Raw genomic sequence first — 15,161 nt, forward strand, 5'->3', positions numbered from 1 at the left:
GGTCAGCCTTTCACATTACCCACAGCCAGGCAAACTATGACAACAGATGCATCGGACTATACCTGGGGAGCACACCTGGCAGGACAGTGCATTCAGGGCAAATGGACTACAGATCAAAGGCATCTGCATATCAATCAAAAGGAAATGCTAGCAGTACAAAATGCCCTAACAGCTTTCAAGGACCTCTTACACCCAGGACAACTAATAATAAAGACGGGCAATACCACAGTAATGTGGTACATCAACAAGCAAGGGGGCACACATTCCTACCCTCTATGCAGGCAAGCAATGACCTTGTGGAACACAGCACTGTCTTACCAAGTTCAACTGCAAGCACAATTCCTGCCAGGAAAGAAAAACACATTGGCAGACGACCTAAGCAGAAACATGGATCCGCACGAGTGGTAACTGGATCCTGAAGTATTTGCAATGATAACTCAAAAATGGGGACGCCCAGACGTAGATCTGTTTGCCAACCCCCAAAACTACCAACTTCACAAATTTTGTACAAGGACATTCCACCCACAAGCTTGGAAAGTGGACGCCCTCTCATTCAGTTGGAAAACATTAACAGTGTATGCCTTTCCTCCACTGCCTCTTCTAGCAAAGGTGCTGCTTAAAGTCAGATTAGAGAGGCCACAAATGATACTCATTGCACCAGACTGGCCACGCCAGCACTGGTATCCAATTCTAAAGAACATGGCCCATGGCCCACCATGGATTTTACCACAAATTCCTCACCTGCTCACCCAGCGAGACAATCAAATTCTACACAGCCAGCTCAAGACTTTAAACCTGGCTGCATGGCAAATTACCTAAACAATCAACCAACACCTCTATCCAAAGCTGTTATGGATGTCATTCTGGAGGCCAGGAGGCCCAGCACCAGGAAAACCTATTCAGACAAATGGAAAAGATTTTTCGCCTGGAACCAGGCTAAAGGCCAAAATCCCCTTGATCCAAACATTCCTCAGATTCTACAATATTTAACTGAGATGTTGCACAAAGGACTTTCCTTTTCATCTATTAAAATCCACGCCTCAGCAATTTCAGCTCATCTGGCTTGTCTACTTTATACACTGATCCTCCTTTATTTTCACATCCACTCCTAAGACAGTACCTCAGAGGGGCTAAGAACATAAGACCGCCCAGGAGAGCACCAACACCTACTTGGGATCTCAACTTTGTTCTGGAAAAACTTACACTGCCGCCCTTTGAACCAGCTTTCTCAGCTGATTTAAAGTTTCTTTCATGGAAAACTGCCCAGCTGCTAGCAATAACTTCAGCTAGAAGAGTCTCAGAGCTACAGGCACTAATGGCAGTGGAGCCTTTCCTCATTTTTCATCAAGACAGTCTCTCTCTCTGAACTAACCCTTCCTTTATGACAAAGGTGGTATCCAGTGTGGCCCTAAACCAAACCATTCATTTGCCCACCTTTTTTCCAAATCTCCAGAGCAAAGGAGAAAGACTCCTGCACTCTTTGGACATTCACAGACAATTACGTTACTACTTGGATAAAACTAAGGCTTTCAGAATCTCTGACCAGCTTTTTGTAGCCTATGCTGTAGGATCACAAGGAAAAACTATCTCAAAACAGACCATTTCAAAATGGATAGGACATTGCATACGTTTCTGCTACACGCATCATGGGAAACCGGTACCTGCTAGCATTAGGCCCCACTCCACCAGGGCTACAGCTACATCAGCAGCCTTTCTCAGGGGGGTGCCAACCAAAGATATTCTGGAAGCTGCAACTTGGAGTTCAGTGCACACCTTCACCAAACACTATCACTTACCTTTATATTCTAAGACTAGAGCTGGCTTTGCCACTGCAGTTTTGCAGGGCCTACTAGCTTCTTCTAACCCTCTTTAACTCCACCACCCATCCTTAGCTTTGGGATTCAACCCAAGTGTGATGACTGCAGCAGGGTAACACGATGAACCTATGTTTGTACCTACCATAAATGTAGATGTTCGAGTGTTCAACCTGCTACAGTCCAGGTTACCCTCCCTCCATCCCCTCTGAACTAGCTGGACTTATCCATACCTTTCTATCCTATACAACCTCTGTGGTGTATTTGCTTGTGACTGAAAGTATTGTTTTATTTTTACTTGCATATTTTTATATAGCAATAAGTATTGCCTACCTATTGGGGGCACCTGACATCTGGGGCAAGAAAAACTGAAGAAAATGACGCCGGATGCCTCTTGTATACCCCTGGTGCACTGACGTCAGGGAGGAAGTGACAGCAACCGACGCCGGACCAAGACTTTGGAACTCAGGCCGACTGCGGGGACCGCCTGACGGCAGGATAACCCAAGTGTGATGACTGCAGCAGGGTGAACACTCGAACATCTACATTTATGGTAGGTACAAAACTGTACTTTTCACTCCTTACCAACTCCAAACGGTTGGCCAGACCTACCCCTAAATCAGTGGGCAGAGGCTCAAAAGCAAGTTCTCTCTTTTAAGCATCATGGCTATTCAGCCTGTCCCAGAAGAAGAATGGGGGCAAGGTTTCTACTCAAGACTTTTCCTGGTACCCAGAAAAGACAAATCCTGGACCTGTCTGTCCTAAACACATTTTTGGTAATCCCAAAATTCAAGATGCCAACTCTTCATCAGCTGCTTCCCATGCTAGACAAAGATGCCTGGTTGGCAACACTGGATTTAAAGGAAGCCTACCTGCACATCCCAATAACGGAATCTTGCAGAAGATACCTACGCTTCAGAGCAGGCTACAGGCACTGTCAGTTCCCTGCATTGCCCTTTGGCTTATCTACTGTGGCCAGGGTATTCACAAAGTGCCTAGCTCCAGTCATTGCATTTTGCAGGCAAAGAAATATTCAAATATACCCATTCTTGCACGTTTGTCTAATTCAGGCAGAAAGCCAGGACATACTGTTAAATCATCTGGCATTTGTAAAGAAATTGCTAACGTCTCTGGGGTACACCATAAATGAAAAGAAATCACATCTTGTACCTTGCCAACAAATTGTATTCCTGGGAGCAGGTTTGAATACAACTTTCCAGATGGCCTACCTCACACCAGAGAAACAAATTCAGTTGACAGTCTACTGGCCACTAAGATACAGCTGTCTGCAAGGAAATTACTGCAAGCCCTGGGGTTCATGGCCTCTTGAATTCTACTAATTCCATATGCAAGACTGCATATGAGGAAACTACAGTGGTATCTAAAAAGCCTGTGGTGTCAACATTCTCAGGATCTAGAATCAATGATTCCCATCATACCTTGTTTACAGATAGAGTTCCTTTGGTGAGCAGAAATCTCATGGACCCACATGAGTGGAAACTGGAACCAAAGACATTCAACATGTTGATAAATGGGGGAGCCTAGAGATAGACCTGTTTGCCTCCCCCAGAACTACCAGTTGGACAAATTCTGCACAATGACTCCCCATAAGCAAGCTTGGAAAGTGGATGGCCCTGTCCTTCACCTGGAAAAATCTTATCAGTTTATGCCTTTCCTCCTCTGACTCATCTCCAAGGTACTACTAAAAATCAAACGGGACAAACCAAGGACGATACTGATTGCACCAGACTGGCCACGCCAACATTGGGTACCCCCCTCTTGCGCAGTGTGTCACTGCTGGCACCATGGCACCTGCCTCAGACCCCTAGCTTGCTGTCCCAGCAGAAGGGCCAGATTCTGCACCCTCAGCTTCAAACCCTGAACCTGGCAGCCTGGCAAATTACCTGAGCTCTCTGTTACTATCACTCAGTAAACAAGAGTTGGATGTCATTCTGGAGGCAAGGAGGCCTAGTACTAGAAAATCTTATGCTGAAAAATGGAAAAGATTCTGTTCCTGGAACCAAACTCAGGGGATGAGCACAGCAGCACCCAATTTACCTCAGATTCTTCAATACCTAACTGAGATGCTTCACAAGGGCCTTTCTTTTTCCTCCATCAAAATTCATGCCTCCGCCATTTCAGCTCATTACAACACATAACCACCCCTCTTCTCTCATCCACTGCTCAAGCAGTTCCTCAGAGGGGCCAAAAACTTAAGACCACACAGGAGAGCCCCTACTCCAGCCTGGGGTCTTAACTTTATATTGGAAAAACTTACTCTACCTCCTTTTGAGCCAGCTGCAAATACAGAGTTGAAATTCCTTTCTTGGAAGATGGCCTTCCTTTTAGCCATCACTTCAGCTAGAATGGTGTCTGAATTACAGGCACTTATGGCAGTGGAGCCTTTCATTATCTTTCATGCGGACAGGGTGTCCCTCAGGACCAATCCCTCCTTTATGCCCAAGGTAGTATCTAGTGTGGCTCTTAATCAGTCCATTCATTTGCCAACCTTCTATTCTAATCCACAGAATAAAGGGGAACGGATATTGCACTTCTTAGATGTACACAGACAACTTAGATTTTACTTGGACAGGACTAAACCTCTCAGGATATCTGAACAGTTGCTGGTGGCATTTGCTGCAGGGGCAGTGGGGAAGGCCATTTCAAAGCAAACCATTTCTAATTGGATAGGCCATTGCATTCATTTCTGCTATAAGCACCATGGAAAACCTATCCCACAGGGGATAAGACTACATTCAACCAGGGCTGCATCTACCTCTACAGCCTTTCTCAGAGGTGTCCCTACCAGGGACATCCTAGAAGCTGCTACCTGGAATTCTGTACATACTTGTACCAAGCATTACCATTTACCAATTTTCTCTAAATCCAGAGATGGTTTTGCCACTGCAGTCTTGCAGGGCCTTATAGCTGGTCCTAATGCGATCTAAATTCCTCCTCCCATCTTTAGCATTGGGAATCTACCCAAATGTGATGACTGCAACAGTGAAACAAGAAGAACATAGTACAGTTGTGTACACTTACCATAAATGTAGATGTTCGAGTGTATTCACTGTTGCAGTCCTGGTTACCCTCCCTCCAGCCCCCTGACTTCTTTTGGCTATACCTCTATTCCTTTTTATTATGGCTAAAAGCTTTTTGGTGTATTTGCTTTCTTGTTTGAGGTATAACCTTGTGTGTGTATATGTATGTATGTGTATATGTATAGGGGGGCACCTGACATCTGGGGCAAGAAAAATTGATGTAATGGCGTCGGCTGCATGCTTTATACCCCTGACTACCTGACGTCATGGAAGATGAGACAGCAACCAACGCAGGACCCAAGACTTTGATAATCAGGCCGACTGAGGGCTACTGCAAGCAGATAACCCAAATGTGATGACTGCAACAGTGAATACACTCGAACATCTACATTTATGGTAAGTGTACACAACTGTACTTTCTTCACACTGCCTATATTCTTCACAAACTGATGACTTCTTTTGAGTCTTCAGTTCTTTCTAAAACTACCGAGTTTCTAAGGCTCAGAGTACAAACTGTGCCTAAAAAAGCGATGACCCACTCTCAAGCACCTGCTTCCATGCCTGAATCTCAGATGCTTAAAATGGCGGAAGATCTTATCATGCTGATTAGAGGATGCCAGCCTACCCCTGCTAAAAGGAAGAGAGACTTGTCCCCCAGCAACTTTATCTGACCAAGAGTCCAACGACTCTGAGGTTTCTGATTATGAAGACATGCCCTTATCTGCTTATGAGGATTCAGATGCAGAGGAATCCATTCCTTCTGCCTCTCCTCCAGAGGATTTTTCTTTTGGTGAAACCCTACATACCTTGAGAGAGAATTTCCATTGGGAATCCTAGGATTATCCTCAGTCCAAAAAGAGACTCAGGGAATTTTTAGATTTAGCACAGCACAGACCCTTAGCTATTCCTTCTGTTCTGGATGTTGTGGATGATGTTTTTATGCATACCTCTCAACCTGGAAACATCAAAAATCTGGACAAGGCCTATGAAAAATAGGTGCATATCTGTACGTTGTTTAACATAAAATTTGCATGCATAATTATGTAACCTCACCCACTCCAATGGGATTGTGCGTTACCAACTTTGAAATGCAAATTGAACAGACAATCAAAAATATGGCACCAGAGTCCCCCTGCAGCCATTCCAATGTCCCATTACTTGGCTATTTCGCCCATTTATGATAAACACCAATGTGTGCATACTGCTTTACTAATACAATGATTATTTGGATTTTATTTTTACATTTTACAGCCCAGTGCACAAACACCAATAGACATCTGCTAAACAAAACAACACTTTATCACAACGAAAATTGTCTTGGCATTAAAACTTCTCTGCCCTTGAAACTCACTTTCATTGAAACAGCATTGAAACCCACACCACATTCAAAAAAATGCATTTGGCCAGTGGTGGATAAACATTAGCTTTGGGCTGTTTTCAAATCATTGGCCCCTTGCACACATAACGAGAAACATACATGTTTTCTTTGATACACCTTCCTGACTTTATTAAATTATATTCCTTGTATAATACAGCACACTTGTTAAAGCGCAGTTTACATTTATTGTTTCAACATTTTTCCAGTAGGCTATAGGCAATGAAACAAAATGCATGAACCAGTAATGACAAAACTGCCCAGTTCAGAACATTTCCATCATAAAAGTCTACTTCGGTGTGTCCACACCCACACTATAAATAGAATGACAGTAATGTAAGCCATAGGCATCTTGCACAGCTTCTCGCACTTTTCATTTTTTTTGGGGGGGGGGGGGTACAAAAGGCCCAAAACCAGGGACATGTTTTAAACATTGCTTGTATAATTTTGGCAAGTTGCTAGAATAAAATGTTCTGTTACCACCATGCATTTCACTGGCAAGTCTCAAACCCAGGACCCTGTACACTACAGTCAGAACAACATACCATTATGCCAAATCAGCAGTTTCATGAAAGATAGGAAGACTGAAACTTAAATGGCTATCATTTAGTGAATTCAGTTCTCACTTCTCACCATAGCTGTCAACCTGTTTGCACACACAACCTGACAAAGCCAATAATGGGGCAATACAGCCCCAAAATAGGGACACATTTAAAACTGATCGTATAAACTTAGAAAATTGCTAGAATAAATGGTTTAGTGTTACCATTTATTTTCTGAAGAATATGAAGTCTGAAATTGAAATGGCTGACTTTATTTAATGAATTCAATCCTGCAATGAATTACCACAAAAATCCTGAAAACCACAGATTTTATGAGGAACAATCTCAGATGAAAAATATGAGGGACAAATTTGCAAGTGGTGGTGCCTAGGGACTTTAAGCTCTCTTTACCCTGTAGCCAAGGTAAAGGGCTTGAGCCTGAGTACATCTAGCCACCAGGTACATACATACACACACACACACACACACACACACACACACACACACACACACACACACACAGAAACACAGACACACCCTATTGAAGGTCAATCCAAATGATTGACTAGATGACACCTAACTATCTCCACTAGGGCAGTGGATGAGCTGATAGTTATCCAGGCAGGAACGAGTAGGCCACTGGTCTCCCAGCTATTCCAGGAAAGCCTGACACTAATGACCATGGAATTAATGGGCTAATAGGGAGTATATAGCAGAGACATTGGCTAGGGTTCCTTTGAGCTTAGATGAGTAAATAAAACAGCTACAGGGCAGTGAGATCAACATGAGACTGTAAAAAAAAAATAAAATGTTGTTTTCTGTACTCGGAAGGGAAAACAAACAAACCTCTCCCTTCTGATACAATGTCAAAAATACTTTTAGAAATCTAGCGCCATGCTGAATCTGAAAGTTTTCAAGCAGCATATAGGCCGTCACAAGAAGACACCAGGAAACTGCCACAATTAGCTGTTTTTAAAGAGGAGAGGACCCATCCCTGCCCCATAACTCATCCTAGAGGTTATTTTGTACTTTTAAAGATCCAGTAAAATCACATACCCGATATGTAAGAGTGGGCAAACTGGATTATTAAGAAATGCAAGTCCTTAAACATCACTACGAATCTGAATTGAATGTCATGCTTTACATGCACTATTAAACTGACTATGAAAGACTGCACACACGATAACAAAATCATAAAATCTGATTGTTCAGTGTGCATCATCTTAAACCCATCTTTGAGACCAAGTCATTGTTGCAGTTTGAAGTACAATTCTGGTTCTCTCTATTTTCGTGGAATGCTTCTATTTGCAGTTGCAGGTTCTTGCTTCTTGTGCAGTGATTGCATTAGTACTGCCTACCTTGTACTGCAATTCTTAAAGCATTGCTAGATGTTAAATAGGTTAGACATGCTATGTGTGCAGATCACAGCACTGCATGCCAGATATTCTTTTTGAAAAGTTTATGGATAATAGTATATTTGGAAAATATTAATACATTACAGGATGCCAACAGGACTGAAAGTACAGGTGCAGATCAAAGTATCACAAGCTAATCTTTAATTATTGAATTATAGTTTAAGGATTTTAGAAGTATATCCATTAAGCAATGGGACTTTAAAACTGCATTACTGCTGAAAAGTTTTAATTAAGAAAAAAAACAATGTGTAGAGACAAAATCAGTGCTCTTATTTCAGTTGCACTCTAACAATGGACATCAGGATTTCTTAGCATGGTCAACCCTAAAAACTCAAAATTCGAAGGATCAAACAGTGACAATGAGCGAAAAATCCAGAATACCACTCCACCCAAAAAAAGCAAAACTATACTGAGACATGGGCATACAGATTATAACCCATACCAGCAGCCCTCGCTGCTTAATATGCTGTCTCTGAGGTCATAACATTTTCTTATTGGCTACTTAAAGCTAGGAAGGATATCTTTCAAAGCAGCATTCATATTATTTCAAAAAAACCTGAAATTCCACAGTTAATACCACCATTACCTCAGTCCAGGTTCAACAATGTATTCCTTCCACAAGTAGGAAGTACAGCCACATTACACACACATCACTTCAGCCCAGGTGCAACAGTATATGCCCCCCAGAGAAAGTGTATTAATACACACCACCTCTGTCCAGATGCGCGCGCACACACGTGTTTCAGCTTACTTCTTCGTTCCGTTCAGCCAGGAGCGATAAATCCTTTCACCAGCCAGAATGAGCGAGCCTTCTAAATAAATCCTTGCCCTTCTAATCCATTCAAAACAGCCTGGAGGAGTGTTCGAGCCTTTATAAACCTTAAAACAGCCAGGAGGAGCGATAATAGCCAGGTGAGCCTTCTAAATAGCCGCTCCCACTCTCAAAGCATTTGAACCAGCCGGAAATATGTGCGCCGCAGACTTCATTCCGACAGGCTGGTAGAGCTGTGACGTCATCGCACATGCGATGATGTCAGCTAAAGCATGAAAAATAAAAAACAAAGCTCAAAACATAAAAAAATCAAAGAAAAAAAATGGAAATGAAGGGGTGCCACTCAGGAAGCATGGCACCCCATTATTTGGACCCCAAAACTCGGTAAAAACCGAGTAATTCATGACAGTTGGGAGGTATGTTTTTATGGAATCCAGTCTAACTCCTGATACTCTACCTCCTGTTCCCACAAAACCTGACCGGTACTACAGAGTCCCTGACTCGCACAAATTTCTTTTCAAAAATCCTACTGCTGACCCAGAGGTCATCTCCCAATGACCTAAAGGAATAAAAGCAACCACAGCTAAGAATCCCGTCCCTTCAGACAGGGATTCCTGAGCTTTAGACATATGGGGTAAAAGTACACAGCTCTGCACCTCTTGCCATTAGAGCATTAAATTGTCAGTTCCACATGCTGAAATACCAGCAACATACTATGGAACTTATTAAACAAAAATGATCTACCTGATCTACCTTTCCTGACTGTGCAGAAAATAAAGAATTACAGGAGCTTATGCATTATGCAAGCCAAGGTAGTAAGCATACCCTGCAATGTGGGTTTGACGCCCTAGAAGCATCCTGCAGGGCAGCAGTCACAGGTTTTGTACTTAGAAGGCATGATTGGCTTATGGAACAGACCTTGCCAGACCATGTCAAATCAAAATTATTGGACGTACCACTGAACAAAGATGTTCTGTTTGGCACCAAAGCAGAAGAGGTTTTAAAAAAGATGGAAGAAAAAGCTAAGTCTATGCAGACAGTTAGACTTTTTACAAGTCCAGCCTCCAAGATTCAGTAGGCATGTCCCCTCAAAACATTGGCCCTTCCCAGCCCCCTCAAGGCTGCCTCGGACTAGACATATAGGGGAAGCAGACCCCCCCAGACAGCAGTCTCAAGGTATGCAGAGATCTAAACAATGGCGTACCTCCACTTCTAAAACAGGGAGTGCTAAGCCACCCCCTTATGGAAAGAATTCACAATGACTTATCAACTCCATCTCTCACCTCTGCCCATCTGGTTGTGCCCCTAGGAGGAAAGCTTGCCTCCCATGCAAAAACTGGGCCTCCATCACCAATGATCGATGGGGCCTCAACATAGTGTCCCAGGGGTACAAATGTTATTTCCACATGCTGCCAATCCCAAAAGGGTTCCCAGATCTTCCTCCAAACCATTGGGCAGAGGCACAAAACCAAGTTCATTCCCTGCTGTCTATGAGGGCAATTCAGCCTGTTCCTGCAGAAACAGATAGGCCAAGGTTTCTATTCCAGACTTTTCCTGGTACCCAGAAAAGAGGGCACCTGTTGCTCAATATTAGATCTATCCATTCTAAACACCTTCCTGGTGGTACCAAAATTCAAAATGCTCACCCTACAGCAGCTTCTCCCTATGCTGTCCAAAGATGCCTGGTTAAGCCACCCTAGACCTAAAAGAGTCCTATCTGCACATCCCAATCAGAGACCCTTGCAGGAAATATCTACGTTTCAGGGCAGGATCTATGCATTATTAGTTCTCTGCACTTCCTTTAGGCTTATCCACTGCTCCTAGATTTTTCACAAAATGCTTAGCTCCAGCCATTGCTTTTTGCAGACAAAGAAATATTCAAATTTACTCCTACTTGGACGACTGCCTGATTCAGGCACAGTCAGGAAAAGCTGTTGCAGCACCTGACATTTGTAAAGGACCTACTAACCTCACTGGGGTACACTATCAATAAAAAGAAATCCAAACTAGTCCCCAGTCAAAAAATTGTATTCCTGGGAGCAGGCCTAAACACAGCATCCCAGATGGCATTCCCTTACTCCAGAAAAACAAGCCTATCTGACAGGCTACTTCTCTCAGCTGGTCACCAGAACCCAGTTATCAGCAAGGAAAATCCTGCAAGCTCTAGGGTTCATGGCCTCCTGCATTCTACTAATTCCATAAGCCAGATTGCATATGAGGAAACTTCAGTGGTACTTAAAAAGCATTTGGTGTCAACATTCTAAAGACCTGGAAACTATTATACCTATGATTCAAATACAACAATATTAAAGTCATGGACACGAGACTCAGAACAGCAGTCACAGCAATTTAATACCAACTTAGCGCTTCGGCACCAAGCCTTCGAGTATTATACCTATGATACCTTGTCTAAGGAAAGATTTCCTTTGGTGGACAGCAGCATACAACCACAACAAGGGACTTCCCTTTTCACAACCCACGCCACCCAGACCCTAACCACAGATGCATCAGACTATGCCTGGTGTGCACACCTGGACAGCAGGTGCATTCAGGGCCATTGGAGCCCAAATCAAATTAATCTGCACATCAACCAAAAAGAGATGCTAGCTGTTCAGCACACACTGACAGCTTTCAGATCCCTACTCTCTCCGGGGCCTCTACGAATCAAAACCGACAACACCACAGTGATGTGGTACATCAACAAGCAGCCACTCTTACCCACTTTACAGGCTAGCCATGACCCTTTGGAACACTGCCTCAGCCATGCATATTCACCTGCTAGCACAATTCCTGCCAGGCAGCCAAAACTCTCTGGCAGACAACTTGAGCAGAAATCTCATAGACCCACACGAGTGGCAATTAAACCATAACACCTTCAGCCTTGTGACCCAGAAAGGGGTACCCCGAAGGTTTACCTGTTAGCCTCCCCCAACAACTACCAGCTCAGCAAATTCTGCACCAGGGAACCTCACAGCAAGGCCTTGAAAGTGGATGCCCTATCCTTCCAATGGGTAAACCTTTCAATCTATGCATTTCCCTCTCTGCCTCTTCTTACAAGAGTATTACTCAAAATAAGGGAGGAAAGACCAAGGGCAATCGTGATTGCCCCAGACTGGCCATGCCAACACTGGTACCCACTACTGCGCAGTCTGTCACCGTTGCCTCCATGGCACCTCCCTCAGATTCCAACTCTCCTGACCCAGCAGGAGGGAGAGCTCTTGCATCCACAATTGCAGACCCTGAACCTGAACCTGGCAGACTGGCTTATTCCTTGACTTCTCCTCCAGCGGCCAGCCTAAGCAAGCAGGTCCTGGACATTGTACTTGAAGCCAGATGACCCAGCACTAGAAAATCCTATGCTGCCAAGTGGAAAATGTCTTGTTCCTGGATCCAAACTAAAGGAGCTGATCCAGCACAGCCCTCCTTACCTCTCATCCTGGATTACCTAGCAGACCTACTCCACAGGGCCTATCCTTCTCTTCCATTAAAATCCATGCCTCTGCCATTTCTGCACTTTTCAGCACTGAGCCACCTCTGTTTTCACACCCTCTCATCAAGCAGTTCCTGAGAGGGCCTAACAATTTAAGGCCACCAAGAAGAGCCCCTGCCCCTGCTAGGGATCTTAACTTTGTGTTGCAAAAGCTCACGCTACCCCCCTTTGAGCCTGCAGCTTCAGCAGAGTTAAAATTCCTCTCTTGGAAACGGCCTTGTTTCTGGCCATTACTTCAGCTAGAAGAGTGTCTGAGCTACAAGCACTCATGGCTGTGGAACCCTTCATCATTTTTCATGGTGACAGGGTCTCCCTCAGGACTAACCCAATTTTCATGCCTAAAAGTGCTGTCCAATGTGGCTCTCAACCAGTCTATTCATTTGCCCACCTTTTTCCCTAAACCTCAAAATAAGGGGGAAAGGATCCTGCACAGACAGCTCAGATTCTACCTGGATAAAATCTGACCAGTTACTAGTCAGCTTTGCACCAGGGGCAGAGGTCAAGGCTATATCAAAACAAACCATTTCCAAATGGATAGCACACTGTATCAATTTATGTTACAAACACCATGGGAAACCACCCCCCACAGGGGGTCAGAACACTTTCCACTAGGGCAACTTCAACCTCTGCAGCCTGTCTCAGAGGGGTCCCTACCAGGGACATCCTGGAAGCTGCAACATGGAGTTCTGTTCATACCTTCACCAAGCATTACCACCCGCCTATCTTTTCCAAATCCAGGGCAGGCTTTGCAACCACAGTCTTGCAGGGCATACCAGCCCCAACTCTTCTTGATTGCCTCCATCCGTTCTTCACCTTTGGGAATCAACCCAAGTATAATGACTGCAGCAGTGAAACATGAACATAGTACAGTTGTGTACACTTACCGTAAATGTAGATGTTCGAGTGTATTCCCTCTTACAGTTCTCCAGCCCCATTGTCTCTCTCTTCCTCGCTCTTTACAGGGCTATTGGTATTTACTTTCTACTGGTGGTGGTATTCCACCATAACCTAGCTCCCTATTTGGGAGCTCCTGACATTTGGGGCAAGAAAAACTGGTGTAATGGCGTCGGCTACCTGTTTTTATACCACTGACGACCTGACGTTAGTCCTGCAGCGACAGCAACCAATGCAGAAATACTAAGCCTCTGGTATTCGGGCTGACTGAGGGCTACCCCTGGCAGGATTACTCAAGTGTAATGACTGCAACAGTGAATACACTCTAACATCTACATTTATGGTAAGTGTACACAACTGTACTTTCTAGACCTTGTATTTAAGACATTATAGATTTTGCATCATCAATTGTAGTCCAAGACCACACAACAGTGGCGTAAAACAAAACAAATAAACAGCAAATACGCCAAACCAGGAGGCTAAGCAAAAGTGTGAAGACTTATTTAATCCCAAGAAGCATACAGTCAAGGCAAACGTGAATTAACGCCAACAAAATGGTGCAAGCCGTTTTCGTCCAAAGGAATAAGACGACTTCAGATAAAAACAACACACGACTCTGTGTTTAAATACAGTTTAAAAACAAGTGAAAACCAATCAAATTAGTACATTAATCAATTAAAGAACTCTAGTAAAAAGTTTAATTTATAAACAAATTTTAAAAAATGTATCAATAAATTCCTGTATAAAATTTTAATCACTCCAAATACTAAAAATCTAGTAAAACATAAAAAGTATATAAAGAATGTGAACTGTTTTTTTAATATATAAAGGGAAGAAACATATTATCACAGTTTAGCTGCCCTAAGCTTAAGCAGCGATGACAAGTTAATTGAAGGCCGAGATGGGTGTTGACGCGATGTGATTTCTGCCCAGTGCTCTTTCGGGAATTGTTTTGGCAGGTAACAATCGATTCAGCGAGGTCACCAGGGCTGAACAACGATATTAACTTGTCATCGCTGCTTAAGCTTAGGGCAGCTAAATTGTGATAATGTTTCTTCCCTTTATATATTAAAAAACAGTTCACATTTTACACGTTCTTTATATACTTATGTTTTACTAGATTTTAGTATTTGGAGTGATAAAAAAAAGTATCAATAAATTCCTGTATAAAATTTTAAACACTTGTTTATAAATTAAACTTTTTACTAGAGTTCTTTAATTGATTAATGTACTAATTTGACTGGTTTTCACTTGTTTTTAAACTGTATTTAAACACTGTGAGTCTTGTGTTTTTATCTGATGAAGTCTTATTCCTTTAGACGAAAACGGCTTGTACCATTTTGTTGGCGATAATTCAGCCTGGACATTGCCTCAAATTCCTCATTTACTGACCCAACAAAGCATTCGGATACTGCACAGCCAACTCAGAACCCTAAATCTGGCTGCATGGCGGATAATGTGACCATTCAGAACACACCTCTCTCCAAAATCAGTTATGGATGTTATTCTGGAGGCCATGAGGCCCAGCACCAGAAAATCATATGCAGAAAAGTGGAAGAGATTCTGTGCTTAGAACCAGGCACAAGGAATTGACATGCTGGTACCAAATATTCCTCAGATTTTACAATACCTAACTGAGATGCTGGACAAAGGCCTATCCTTTTCATCCGTTAAGATCCATGCCTCTGCCATTTCAGCTCATTACAGTACGGACCCACCTATTTTTTCACATCCATTACTAAGGCAGTACCTCAGAGGGGCCAAAAACATAAGACCCCCAAGAAGAGCACCAATACCTGCATGGGACCTCAACTTTGT

This window comes from Protopterus annectens, chromosome 2.part1 (genome assembly GCF_019279795.1).
Source record: "Protopterus annectens isolate FY-2018-M chromosome 2.part1, PAN1.0, whole genome shotgun sequence".
Lineage (NCBI taxonomy): Eukaryota > Metazoa > Chordata > Ceratodontiformes > Protopteridae > Protopterus > Protopterus annectens.